Source organism: Pan paniscus, chromosome 11 (assembly GCF_029289425.2).
Source record: "Pan paniscus chromosome 11, NHGRI_mPanPan1-v2.0_pri, whole genome shotgun sequence".
NCBI lineage: Eukaryota > Metazoa > Chordata > Mammalia > Primates > Hominidae > Pan > Pan paniscus.
In genome coordinates, this window is record NC_073260.2 from 81,235,400 (window position 1) to 81,249,305 (window position 13,906).

At 35.9% G+C, this 13,906-nt stretch overlaps 1 long non-coding RNA gene across 1 annotated transcript in view; it reads left to right on the forward strand.

The window, feature by feature from the left end:
- The window catches only part of LOC134728543 (uncharacterized), a 747,936-nt gene that overhangs the window by 38,160 nt on the left and 695,870 nt on the right, over positions 1–13,906 (forward strand). The window lies entirely within an intron of this gene.

Genomic DNA, 13,906 nt, shown 5'->3' on the forward strand with positions numbered 1-13,906 from the left:
ATATGTATACATTGTGAAATGATTACTACTGTCAGGCTAATTAATACTTATCACATCACATAGTTATCTTTCTTTTTTTTTTCGGTGAGATCTACTCTCTTAGCAAGTTTCAAGTATTCAATAAGTATATTCACCATGCTTCACATTAGATTTACAAAACTTATTCATCCTGCATAACTGTTGCTTTGTACCCTTTGACCAACTTGTCTGCATTTTCCTCACCCCCAGTCTATGGTAGCTACCACTCTGCTCTCTGCTTCTGTGAATTTGACTTTGTTAGATTTAACATATAAGTGAGATCCAGCAGTATTTGCTTTTCTGTGTCTGCCTTATTTCACTTAGCTTAATGTCCTCCAGATTCAACCATGTTGTTGCAAATGGCAGAATTTCCTTCTTTTTGAAGGCTGACTACTATTTTGTTATTTATCAGTCTACACACACACACACATGCCAAAACCCATATAAGGTACACCAAAATGTTGAGCATTTTTTCATTTGCTTTATTTGCTTTCATATATCTTTAGTGAAGTGTCTGTTTAGGTCTTTTGACCATTTTTAATTGGTTTATTCCATTTTATTATTGATGAGTTTTAAGAGTTCTTTGTATATTTTGGATAACATTCCCTTGTCAGATATGTCCTTTGCAAATATTTTCTCCCAGTCTGTGGTTTATCTTCTTATTCTCTTGACATTGTCTTTCACATCAAACTTAATTTTTGATATAAACCTTTATGTTCTGTAATGTCTGGTTCTGTGCACTCAAAAATACTTTTGAATTTTGGAAATTCATGTTGAAAGGAAGTAGTTTTGTGAATTCTGAAGTACTCCCTTGAGTGACATTCCAAACTTGATGTCTTAGTTTACCCTGAAAGGCTCACATTATATGTGTCAGTAGTCACCTCTTGAGCACAAGTTCTGTGCTCTTGACATTGGGCAGGTGTAGGTCTTTGGCTGTCAAGTCAGAGCTAAATACAGCCTGGATTTTGGGTCTCTTATTGGAGGGAATGTAAAACTTACTCTCACAAAAATTAAAATCTTCTGCAATACAGTAACAAACATGCAGTGCGGCTAATGGAATGTGTTATGATGAGGAGCAAAAGGATCTACTTTCTAGTGTGTGCTCCAACATGTGGTGGATGGTAACTTTGGTTAAATAAGCCTTACAAAGCCTATTTCTTTATCTGTAAAACTGGAATAATATTAACTGTTGTGGTGGTTAATTTTATGTCAACTTGGCTAGGCCATGGTCCCCAGTTTTTGGTCAAACACCAGTCTAGATGTTGCTGTGAAAGTATTTTTTAGATGTAAGTGACATTTAAATAAGTAAGTAAAGCATATTACCTTCTGTAGTGTGGGTGGGACTCATCCAGTAAGTTGAAGGCTTTAAGAGAAAGGCTTTAGGTCCAAAGAAGAAATAATTCTGCCTCCAGATTACCTTTTGACTTGAGACTACAACATTAACTCTTCCTTGGATCTCCATCCTACCCTTCAGATTTTGGACTTGCCAGCTTCTATGATCATATGAGAAAATTCCTTAAGATCTCTCTCTACACACACACACACACACACACACACACACACACACACACACACACACACATCCTATTTGTTCTGTTTCTCTGGGGAACCCTGACTAATACAACTGTTTAGGCACTATATATATATATATATATATATATATATATATACACACACACACAGTGTATATATATATATATATACACACACACACACAGTGTGTATATATATACACACACACACACAGTATATAGAGTATACAATGTGTCTACAGATAGTATACTATATATACACAATATATATGTAAATATATGGTATACATAGTATATATATACACAGCGTATATAACACTGAATATATATCGACAGACTGTATTATACACAGTGTATCTATATATAGATATATGCACACATAAAGTATATATAGTATGTATATAGCATACTGTCTATATATAGTATACTATATACACTATGTATGCTATATATATTTATTTGCTATATATATTATTTGCTATATATTTATAAGCTATATATATTTATATGCTATATATTTATATATGCTATATATATTTATATAGTATACATAGTATATATAATATACTATATATAGCATATATGGTATATATATAGTCTACTATATATAGACAGTATGTTATATCTCTATATGTGTGTATATATCTATAGATATGCTGTGTATAATGGTGTGTATATATACACAGTGTATATTATATATACATATGTATATGTATATATACAGAAATGTCAAATTTATATATAATATACACTGTATATATACACAAATGTATATTGTAATATATATACCTATAGATAATATATTACAGTATTATATATACACTGTATATACATCTACATGTATATTATATATACTATGTATACATATATGTACACATATATGTATATTATATACACACACACACTCTCTCTCTTTCTCTATAGGCTTTTCTGTATAATGGAGTGATCATTTCCTTGTTCTTTACTGACATTTGTTGGCCATATTTCACTTCTACAAATTGTTATAAAGGTTAAAGAGCAGATCTAGCAGACAAAAATGAGCTTTGGAGGCTCAGTGAAGATTTGGAATGTGCTGGATTTCAGAAGCTTAAAGAATGTAGAGACTGTGATACGTATACACCATGGAATACTATGCAGCCATAAAAAAGAATCAGATGGGCCAGGTTTGGTGGCTCACACCTGTAATCCCAGCACTCTGGCAGGCTGAGGCAGGTGGATCACCTGAGGTCAGGAGTTTGTGACCAGCCTGACCAACGTGGTGAAACTCTGTCTCTGCCAAAAAAATACAAAAAATTAGTGAGGCGTGGTGGCGGGTGCCTGTAATCCTAGCTACTCATGAGGCTGAGGCAGAAGAATGGCTCAAACCCGGGAGGTGGAGGTTGCAGTGAGCCGAAATGGCACCAGTGCACTCCAGCCTGGGCAACAGAGTGAACTCCATCTCAAACAAACAAACAAACAAACAAACAAACAAAAAACAGATCATGTCCTTTGCAGCAACCACAACAACAACAAAAAAACAGATCATGTCCTTTGCAGCAACATGGATAGAATTGGAGGCCATTCTTCTAAGCAAACTAATACAGGAACAGAAAAATAAATACTGCATGTTTTTACTTATAAGTGGAAGCTACACAAGAACACGTGGACACAAAGAGGGGAACAACAGACACCAATGGTGGAGGGTAGGAGAAGGGAGAGGATAAAAATAACTACCTATTGGGTACTATACTTATTACCTGGGTGACAAAATAATTTGTATACCAAACCCCTGAGACACACAGTTTACCTGTGTAACAAACCTGCATATATACTTCCGAACCTAAGATAAAAGTGAAAAAATAATAGAAGAGAGAAAGTTGGTTGTGAGCAAAAGGATGGGATGAAATGAAGATGACTGGATTTAGCTATTAAAGTAGTAACAGATCACCTTTTGTGAACCAGGTTCCATAGACTGGTGATAGTGGAACTCCATTTGTATGGGTAGACCCAAGATCCCACAATGGTTTCATAAAGATTATATTTTCAGGAAGTACATTCTGGAAGAATAAGCTCTAGGACTAACACCCTGTAGAGTTATTGAAAACACATTGACTTTCAAAGGATGTCATGCATCATCAAATGAGCAGAACAATAAATTAATCCTGTAGGGTAGGAGTTCTATTTGTGAGTTTAAGAGTGGAGAAGATATTTTAATATTGTACTTCTTTGTTCAGGTATCTCCTCAGATTGTGTGGGAAAGTTCTTAATAAGGAAGTTAAATAGAGAGGGATAATAACTTTTCTTAATATACAATGCACATTTGATGCCATCAAGATTGGCAAATTTCCCAGATCAAAAGCAGTTATTAGCTCACTGTTTCTTTAGCCAATATATTTTTATTCAAATTATCTGCTGTGCACTGACATGAAAGAGAAACATCTATTTCTAATAAAATATGGCCTGATATTATCTAATGTGTTAAATCTAAGGGTCATCTCAAGAATACAAAGTTTAATATAACTCCTTAAGGACTGTACTAAATAAATATCATTCTTTTGCAGTAACCTCATGACCATATTTATTTACTTTTAATTGCTGTAATAAATGACTTCTGTTCAGATAGTTTCAGAAAGATCCTCCCAGAGTTTATTCATTGGTGCAAATGCTGATGTGCAAACAGCAAGAGGCTGAATGCATGCATAATCAATAATGCATCTAGAAGGTCTCAACAGAGTTTAGTCATAGTATCTGTTAGATCTTGTCTCTCAATATTTCATCTCTCTGGCCAGTTATTCATACATTTCGGGGAATCTTGACTGCAGTAAGCCTCCTTCCTTTGGACAATGAGGGGAAAGAAATTATCCCCAGAAGGATGAAAAATATTTTTCTGCAGTGGCTCCATATATATAAGAACCTATGACTCCATGGTTATGCATAATCAGCACATATTTCAGAGTCCTTCATTTATTCAACATTCATTCAAAAACACTTATTAAGTACGTTCTAGATGCCAGGCACTATTGGGAATAGAGTGGGCAAGTTCCCTGTTACCTGTATAGCATTTAGCAGAACACAGAAAAATAAACAAGTAAATCAATATATAAAGATACTTTACAGCTAGTCTAGATAGGCCTTAAAATAATAAAATGGAGTATTATAATGCAGGGAGTGGGGTTGACTGTGCTTATTACATTAGACAGCTAAGGAAGACCTCTTAAAGGAAGAGACTTTGAGCTGAAGATTTGGGAAAAGAGATATCTGAGGCTTAGGCAATCACAATTTAAAGACCTTCAAGTAGGGTTTAGTATGTTGAAGAAAGAGAAAGGAAGCCTGCCTGACCAGAGTGTAGAGATCACAGGTAACAGTGGTATGCGGGAAGACTGTGTAAGGTCTTGTAGACAGTGATTGAGAGTTGGATTTTATTCTAACTGAATTTGGAAGTCACTGCAGTGTTTTGAGTCAGGGAATGACATGATTTGCTTTTTCTTCCTCCTGCCATTGTTCCCCTTGCTTTTTCTCAGGTGCTTTCTCATTCAGCTTTTTCACAGGTTTTCTGAGTCAATATTTCAGATAATATGTTCTCCAGATAGTTCCTGTCTGTTCAAGTAGCTTCATTCTATGAACTGGTAGTAGTTGTATTGCTACTCTTTTTTAATAATTGCATAATTACCTCCACATTTATGGTTTAATATCACATGAAATGTGGTACTATAAAATCATATGAAATGAAATTGATTTGGTTCCATTATATCGGAGTTTGCATACTGACAGCCTATGGGTCACAGACCATAGACATATTTTACTTGGTCCATTCAGAATTTTACAAATAGAGAAATTTGTCATAAACACTGAGAGTAACATGATGATCTTTTTTTGTATGTTTCTAAAGGATCATATTTGGAAAACAGCATTAGAGAAAGAGCTTACAAGAAGAGACATAAGGCAAAGCAAAAAGGTAAAGAGGCAGGGGAGGCAGGTTTTACAAAGTTAAAGATGAAAGCCTGGAGATCAGCACTCATTGTATATGACATGCATTCTTTGAGACACTGTCTCTTTACAGCCATTTACAGCTAAAGGGATCTAAGAGGCAATATATATAATGAACCCATTGAACTCATATTGCATGGGTTCAAATCCTAGTTCTAATGCTTATTAGATATCTGACTAGGGGACCCATTACTTTATCTTTCTATGCTTCAATTATTTTATTCTCTGCAAAGTTGGGATAATATAGTAAGTACTTTTTTCATAGGGTGGTTATGAGGATTAAGCGATTAATACATATGAAGCACTGGGAAAAATGTCAGTCACTTAGTAACATCCAATAAGCTATTATTGTTATTCTCATTTTACAGATGATTCAAAAAACACAATTCTCAAACAACTAATTGACATGGCTGAAGTTACCCAACAAGTTAATGAAAGAGTCAGATGCTGAAATTAGGTCTTTTAGAAAGCTCTGCTGGAAATAAGCGTTTTAAGAGTAATTTGAATAATTTGGCTTGGGAACGAAAAATTGCCAATTTTACCTTTGTTTAGCCCAAGTTTTATACCAATCATTCTAAAAAATATATCAAGACTTTTTAGCAGTCTTAAAAATTATTAAGGACCAAAAAGAGGTCGTGTTTATGTAGTTTGTATCTATTGATATTAATAATATTAGAAATTAAAGCTAACAAACTTAAAAATTACTTATGAATACATTAAAAACCTATTAAATGCTTTCATAAATAGCATATTTTTAATGAAAATAATTATTTTCTAAGACAAAAATATTTAGTGAGAAAAGTGGCATTATTTATATTTCTACAAATCTCTAATGTCTGTCAGAAAGACAGCTGGAGTCTCACATCTACCACTGCATTCAATCTGCTGCAATATCACTCTGGAAAACTCAAATGTACATGCATCTTCTTACTCATAGGAAAGTAGTTTTGACTTGACATACCTTCTGATAGTCTCACAGATCCCCAGAGGTTCCCAGACCATACTTTGAGAATCACTGGTCTAGATAAAATCAGAAATTTGAGATGGGAGAGATACAAATCTTGCCCAAGTCTCCAAATCTACTTTGGAAGTGGAAACTCAGTGGCCAAGAAAAACCTTTCCAGGGAGAAAACATTTGTTGCCTTTGCACAAGATAACTCCAGTTAAAATCATCACAATAGATGTCTACAGCCACCTCAAAATATTCATTGCTTTGACTAAATATGAAATATTCCCCCTCCAAACCCTTTCTCCAGATTTGTGTGTCTGAAAGAGCTGAGGTGAAATAGAGATGGTGCACAATAGCTTAGAAGTAAATTAATGAGTAAAAGAGTACACTCTGAATTCACAAGAAAATGAGAAAAATTCCACGTACTCACCTTCTTGTCCCTCTAAGCTCCTTGGAATTCCTGAGTATTATATTAGTTTTCTTTGTGGTGGCAGTTGGAGAATTATAATGTCCTCTTCTTGCAGTTGATGGGCATAGATGAGGCATTTGAAAGATAACTTCTACTTGATAATAGACCCAATGACCTGTGAAGATTTCAATTCTCTTCTTCTTATCCATCAGATCTTTATAGTTCTGAAGACCTGCTATTAGACGGACTGCATTTAGAGAAGGAAAATTATTTTCTTATCTAAAAAAACTTTAGATAAGCCATTTTTGTAATGAGGTTCATTCTGATGAGGCCTGAGTATTTGTGGCCTCCTCAACAGACTAAATCTTTTATTTCTTCAGGCAAATCTTGAAGTTCCACATTCTGTCTTAATGCCATCTGTAATTTATCCATATCCATTTATTCATTCAAAATTTGTTGGCTAGCTATTATGCCAGACATGGTATTAGATACTGCTGACTAAAGATGAATGTCCAAATTTATATATTTGAAGAGTTTGGAAGAAGGTATAAATTATTTAAATATATGTGAACTATATGTGAAAAACACTGTGCTAGAGACATGGATACAGTTCTTTGGAAGACAAGCAGGGGAAGACTAATTGTAGTTGAATGATTTGTAAAAAGTTTCTCACTGGAGCTTGGTCCTGTAAGAGGCATTGTGATTCAGGGGATTCTTGATGAGAGAAGGGCATTCTTGAAGGGAACAGAGTGAGTAGAAGTTTGGAGTTGTGAAGAAGCCTGAGATGTGCAGGGAATGATGAGAAGCTGGAATGTACGGTGCACATGAATGGAAGCTAGAACAAGGTTGGAAAGGAAGGCTGTGGTTAAACTGGGGACAGGCTCTAGGGATTGAAAAGGGGGATTTGTACTCTATCCTGTAGGCCACAGGGAACCATCAGTGGGCTGTTTTCTGTTGCCATGTATGTTTTAGATCTTTCTGCTTGTGGATAGGCAGGAAGAGGAATGAGCAGTGCTCCATGTGAAGTAAGATGGTTCACTTTCACTAAGGCAATGGCAATGGGAAGAGAAGGGAGGCAGTGGGGACAGAGTTGAGAGGTATGTAGAAGCTTGCATCAACCAGACCTCATTCTAGATATGGAGAATGAGAATTCATCCTTAAGGACAACTTACAGGAGACTGAACTGGTGAATTAAAATAGTTACTAATTCAGGTGTAGAAAACTGGAGCAATGACAGGAGTTTGTGGAAATGCTGATACTGATTTTAAACATTCTGAATTTGACCCATCTATGGTTTATCTTGGTGACACTTAGAAATATGAATCTCAAGAGAGGTTGAGAAGAAGTTATGTGTTTTCTTTCTAGAAACATCTGTAACCAGCTTAATGTATACTACATATGAACTTGATGACAAACCCTTTGCTGTTGTTTGTACGGATGTCTTATGTCTTCAGCAAGAAATAAAAATTTCAAAGGGTTCCAAATATTTGTCCTTGGTAGTAAGCTTTTAAAAGGCAGAAACACTGGGTTCTACTTCTTTTTTTTTCTCACAGATCCTAATACAGGGGTAGGCACAAATTGGGAAATAAACACTTAAAGGTATTCTTTAAGGTAAGAAGATAGAATCAGAGAATGAAGGCAATAAAGAATAGTTTAAGCCAGGTGGGGTCCTCATACTTGTAATCCCAGCACTTTGGGAGGCTGAGGGGAAGATAGAGCCCTTGAGTCCGGGAGTCCTAGACCAGCCTGGGCAACGTGGCGAAATCCTATCTCTACAAAAAAAAAAAAAAAAAAAAAAAGAAAAAGAAAATGCAAAAATTAGCCAGGAGTGGTGGCACATGCCTATAGTTCCAGCTGTTTGGGAGGCTGAGGTTGGAGGATCCTTTGAGCCCAGGAGGTGGTGGTTGCATGAGCTGAGATCACACCACTGCACTCCAGCCTGGGCAACAGAGCAAGACCCTGTCTCAAAAAAAAAAAAAAAAAAAAGGATAGTTTAGAAAACTGAGCAATTAAAGTAATTCAGAGGACTTAAAAAAGAAAAAAAATCCCTCATAAAGATTCTTAGTAAGAAGTGGGGAGAAAAATAGAATCTAGAGATACAAAGAAAGATGAAGAATATGGGCAATTATGGCTTTAAAAATATTTAATGCTAACAGTAATTGAAAGAAAGATTATTACCAGAAGGGATTTTTTAGAAGGGAATTTTATTTATTTATTTTATATATATATATTTTTATTATACTTTAAGTTCTAGGGTACATGTGCACAACGTGCAGGTTTGTTACATATGTATACATGTGCCATGTTGGTGTCCTGCACCCATTAACTCGTCATTTACATTAGGTATTTCTCCTAATGCTATCCCTCCCCCCATCCCCCCACCCCACAACAGGCCCCGGTGTGTGATGTTCCCCTTCCTGTGTCCAAGTGTTCTCATTGTTCAATTCCCACCTATGAGTGAGAACACGCAGTGTTTGGTTTTTTGTTCTTGCGATAGTTTGCTCCCAAGCGCTACAAAGGACGTGAACTCATCCTTTTTTATGGCTGCATAGTATTCCATGGTGTATATGTGCCACATTTTCTTAATCCAGTCTATCATTATTGGACATTTGGGTTGGTTCCAAGTCTTTGCTATTGTGAAGAGCGCCACAATAAACATACGTGTGCATATGTCTTTATAGAAGCATGATTTATAATCCTTTGGGTATGTACCCAGTAATGGGATGGCTGGGTCAAATGGTATTTCTAGTTCTAGATCGCTGAGGAATCGCCACACTGTCTTCCACAATGGTTGAATGAGTTTACAGTCCCACCAACAGTGCAAAAATGTTCCTATTTCTCCACATCCTCTCCAGCACCTGTTGTTTCCTGACTTTTTAATGATCGCCATTCTAACTGGTGTGAGATGGTATCTCATTGTGGTTTTGATTTGCTTTCTCTGATGGCCGGTGATGATGAGCATTAGAAGGGAATTTTAAAAATATAAAATACTCATAAGGGTACATACTCTTAGAGAATTTAAACAAAAAAGTCATTGAGAGTTAATAATAAGGTAGTTGAATTTGAGAATTTCAGTAAAAAATCCTGGATCTCTGAATATAAAGACACTGAATAAACAAAAAGTGCCATTTATTGTTAATATAATTAAAAGGGACTTAAACACTTTAAAAATAATGTTTTGGGAGTTTGTGCGCCCCATAGAGAGAGGTTACTGAGTATTGATTGACTGAAGGTAAATTCCTACTGTCCAGAGACAAGAGATAAACTCAGTGGAATGGACTAGGTTTTTTTGCTACAGGAACAATGGTGACTTTGTCAAGCAAATTTTTCACTTTGTTTTATTTTCAGTCTATATCTTGTTTTCTATCTCATTTTCCTATATCATTACATATCTATGATTATTATGTAAAAATCACTTTTCTTATTTTGTAACAGATACTGGTTTGCTTTAGAAAGTGTTAAAAATCTAACTTCTGATCAGCTTTAAAGAACATAGTCTCTGGGTGGTCCATGTCTGATCCATACCATTACTTTAACTTTGTTTCGATACTATTAATATTCAAACAAAAATAGCTTAAGAGGACCTGCCAGATGAATGAGATTGTGTCATATTCCTCTTCAATAATAAAAATCTTGCTAAGGCTGGCACCTGGGGAAAGGCTAGTGAGATTAAAATCAGTGACTCTTTCACCTCCCTTTGCTCTGTCAAGTGTAAGAGAAAGAGGGACTGTGAAGCCTTGACAAGGAGAGCAGGGACTTTAATTGAGGGCAAGAAGGGCTCAGGCCTTGTTTCCTAATTATAGATGTTTTTTCAAACATCAGAGGTGCAAATTCAAAATATGTTGCAATTTATTGGTGAGTACAGTCTACTTAAATAAAGGACTGTTTAATTCAAATAAATTTAGAAGGCTTTTTCTTAAGCCAGCTTCATGTATATTATATTATTGTATCCCTGGAGAATGTAAAATTCTGAATGTGGACCTGCACCTTGCTATTTTTTCCCCCACTTGGATCTTCTTTGGTGTGTATGTGACTGTGTTTATATGTGTCTCCTATGTGTCCATCTTATTTTTGGGTGTAGAGGAGAGGTTCCTGATGACTCGCACTCTTTACTTCTCAATACAATCACATACATTACTTTTATAGCTTCCATCCTGCCATTTCAATGAATGGGAAATATGATCACAGGGTAATATGAGTTAATAAGTAATTTTAGGAGGATATTGCTTAAAAATGGTTTTTCAGTTATGTTCCAATTGGTTCCTTGTGTTGATAAAATGAGAGCTTCCTTAACAGTAGAATTCACATCGTAAAGTTGAGTTGAAGTTTGAGGATTCTTGCTACCATTTAACATTTAATGGCACTCAATTTTCTTGACTCATATTTTTGACATAGTGTTCTATGTTTCATCTGTCACCGATGAGTCCTACTTGGACCTGTAAGCCAAATGAATGCCACCTATTAAGTGTTGTAGTGTGCTCTTCGATTGTTCATTTATTTAGTAGGTTATTATTAATTTAATGACTATGGTCCTAGTTCCTTTCACATATGGTGCCATAAGTGGAGGAGGGGTTCAAATGTTTCTATGGTATTTATATTTTTTGTTATGTGAATGCCACATAAGCAGCTCTGCAGCCAGAATTTCTTGGTGGCCCAAATATAAAGCCTTATAATTAGAAGTATGTGGTGCTATAATAAAAACATTATCAAACCAGCTGTACTAGGTATACAGATTTTCTGTTTTTATTCATGTGTGTGCATCTATTACAAACACAGCACAAATAGAATATAAAAATAAGTTAACACTCACAGCCAAACCTGTTAAATTTAGTTCAACAAATTGTATGAAACCCTCCATCTGTTTGCTACATTATTCTCACAATGATAATAGGCAAGGCAGATTTGCTAGCTGGGTTTTATAGAGAGAATGGCTTGTTCAAAAAATATGTAATGCACTCCCCTAAATGAAACCACACCAAACCGCATTATTTTCTTCTCTGTGGCTTCGAGTGTTTATATTGTGATATTACATTTTCACAGATGTTATTACTGATCTGTTGTGCCAAAGAATGATTTTGAAGCTCATTTATCAATAATTATTGCTCTGGCCAGTATGAATGTTCCAAAAGAGCAAGCAAATGTGAGGAACAGATCTTTTGATTTCTTTAGTAATAGGTCATGAATAGCTGTTTCTTGCCTTTAGTACCTTTTTCTATGATTCGCTCTTGGCATTGCAAATACATTTATATTTTCAAAAATACAGGAGGGCCACAAAGGTCTTTATCATGTAATAATTTATAAATTGAATAATATTCACATTGTAGGGTTATTGAGGATTGCATGAGATAAAGAAGTGTCTAGCACCAATGCTGATTTCTTAGCTGATGAAGCTGACTTGACTTACTTAGCTGTCAGCACCTACATCCTGTTAGTAATAATTGTGAATTACTGCAGACATCTCTCAGAATTCCCATGACATGTCTTTCTAGAAAGCCAGAATTTTTCTGAATATAGTTTTATGAACAACTATCTTAGTTCTCAGATACTAATTCTCTTACTGTCTGAGAACTAAGATAGTTCTCAGATACTCATGATAATTTTTATTTTTTCAATTAAAATGAACAATTATTTAGCTCCTACTATGTGTGAAGAATTTGTGTACTAGATATATAGGGAGCAAAGATAAATGCATCACAGTCTATACAGGTTCAAACAGTAATTTGAAACACTAGTCACACTTTTATTCCATTAAACACTGATTTTTCCTTCCAGTTTTTGGATTTTTCTTGGCTACATGCCTGGAAAAACCTTAAAACCTATCAAGAAGACATATACCATTCATGCCACACATATAATATCATTCATTATTTTAATAACTCTTTTATTTATTATTATTTTTACATATAAACAGCTCTGGAGGCATCCTATAGAGAGAGAAACTATGGCACAGATCAGGTTTCACTGCCACTGTGTCTGTTAGTAAACCAAGTATCCCTAAGTCCTCTGGGTATCAGGGCCCACAGGCCCCTTTTGTATCTGAATAGTAATAGTAGATCTCCCCACTGCCACATTCAGCATAACCACAGGAAGACTTGTCTTCAGGTTTTCATCCCTCTTGTATCTGGAAATCCCCAAGGAACACATTCTGTTTTCCAAATCTAATTTTGGGGGATGGATTTGGGAGTCTTGTGGCAGCTTCTCCAGGCTGCTTCCACACTCCCTTGCAACTTTGCTCCAAATGTGAAAACAAGCCCCTCATCTGACCCTCTGCAGCATACTTATGGTTAAACGCAAACATTTTGCAAACTCTACTAAAGAGCTGCAGGTGATTCAGGAAATTACAACACAGAAAAAAATTTTAAATATGAATTTGCCTATTATAACTCCTAGAGTTCAGAGGCCATATTCTTTTACAGGATGATGTCTACTGGTTTTCCTTCTTCTCTGTTCCAACCCAGTGGCAGTGTTTACCTCCACAACAGGAGTGAGAACCTTTGACCAGGTTTTCTTTATTCAGAGACCTGACACCCCAACTTTCTCTTGGGCTAACTGTGAAGAAAAAAGAATAACAAAACACTTTCTCTTTACCTCCAGGCTGTGGTCCATGTTGCAGTAAACCTATAACCTCCTTTTCAGATGAAACTCTACCTCTATTTAAGAAGGCCTTTTATGTTATTAGATAGAAGAGTTTAGCATCTGGTTGTCTCAGCTCACGCATTCCTGAAAAGCAGGATTTATAAATTCAGATATCTTTGTAATCTGGTAAATATAAATGGGTGATGGGCTGGGCACGGAGGCTCATGCCTGTAATCCCAGCACTTTGGGAAGCCAAGGTGGGCGGATCACGAGGTCAGGAGATCGAGAACATCCTAGCTAACACAGTGAAACCCCATCTGTCCTAAAATTACAAAAAAAAATTAGCCAGGCATGGTGGCAGGCGACTGTAGTCCCAGCTACTCAGGAGGCTGAGGTGGGAGAATGGCATGAACCCGGGAGGCGGAGCTTATAGTGAGCCGAGATTGTGGCACTGCA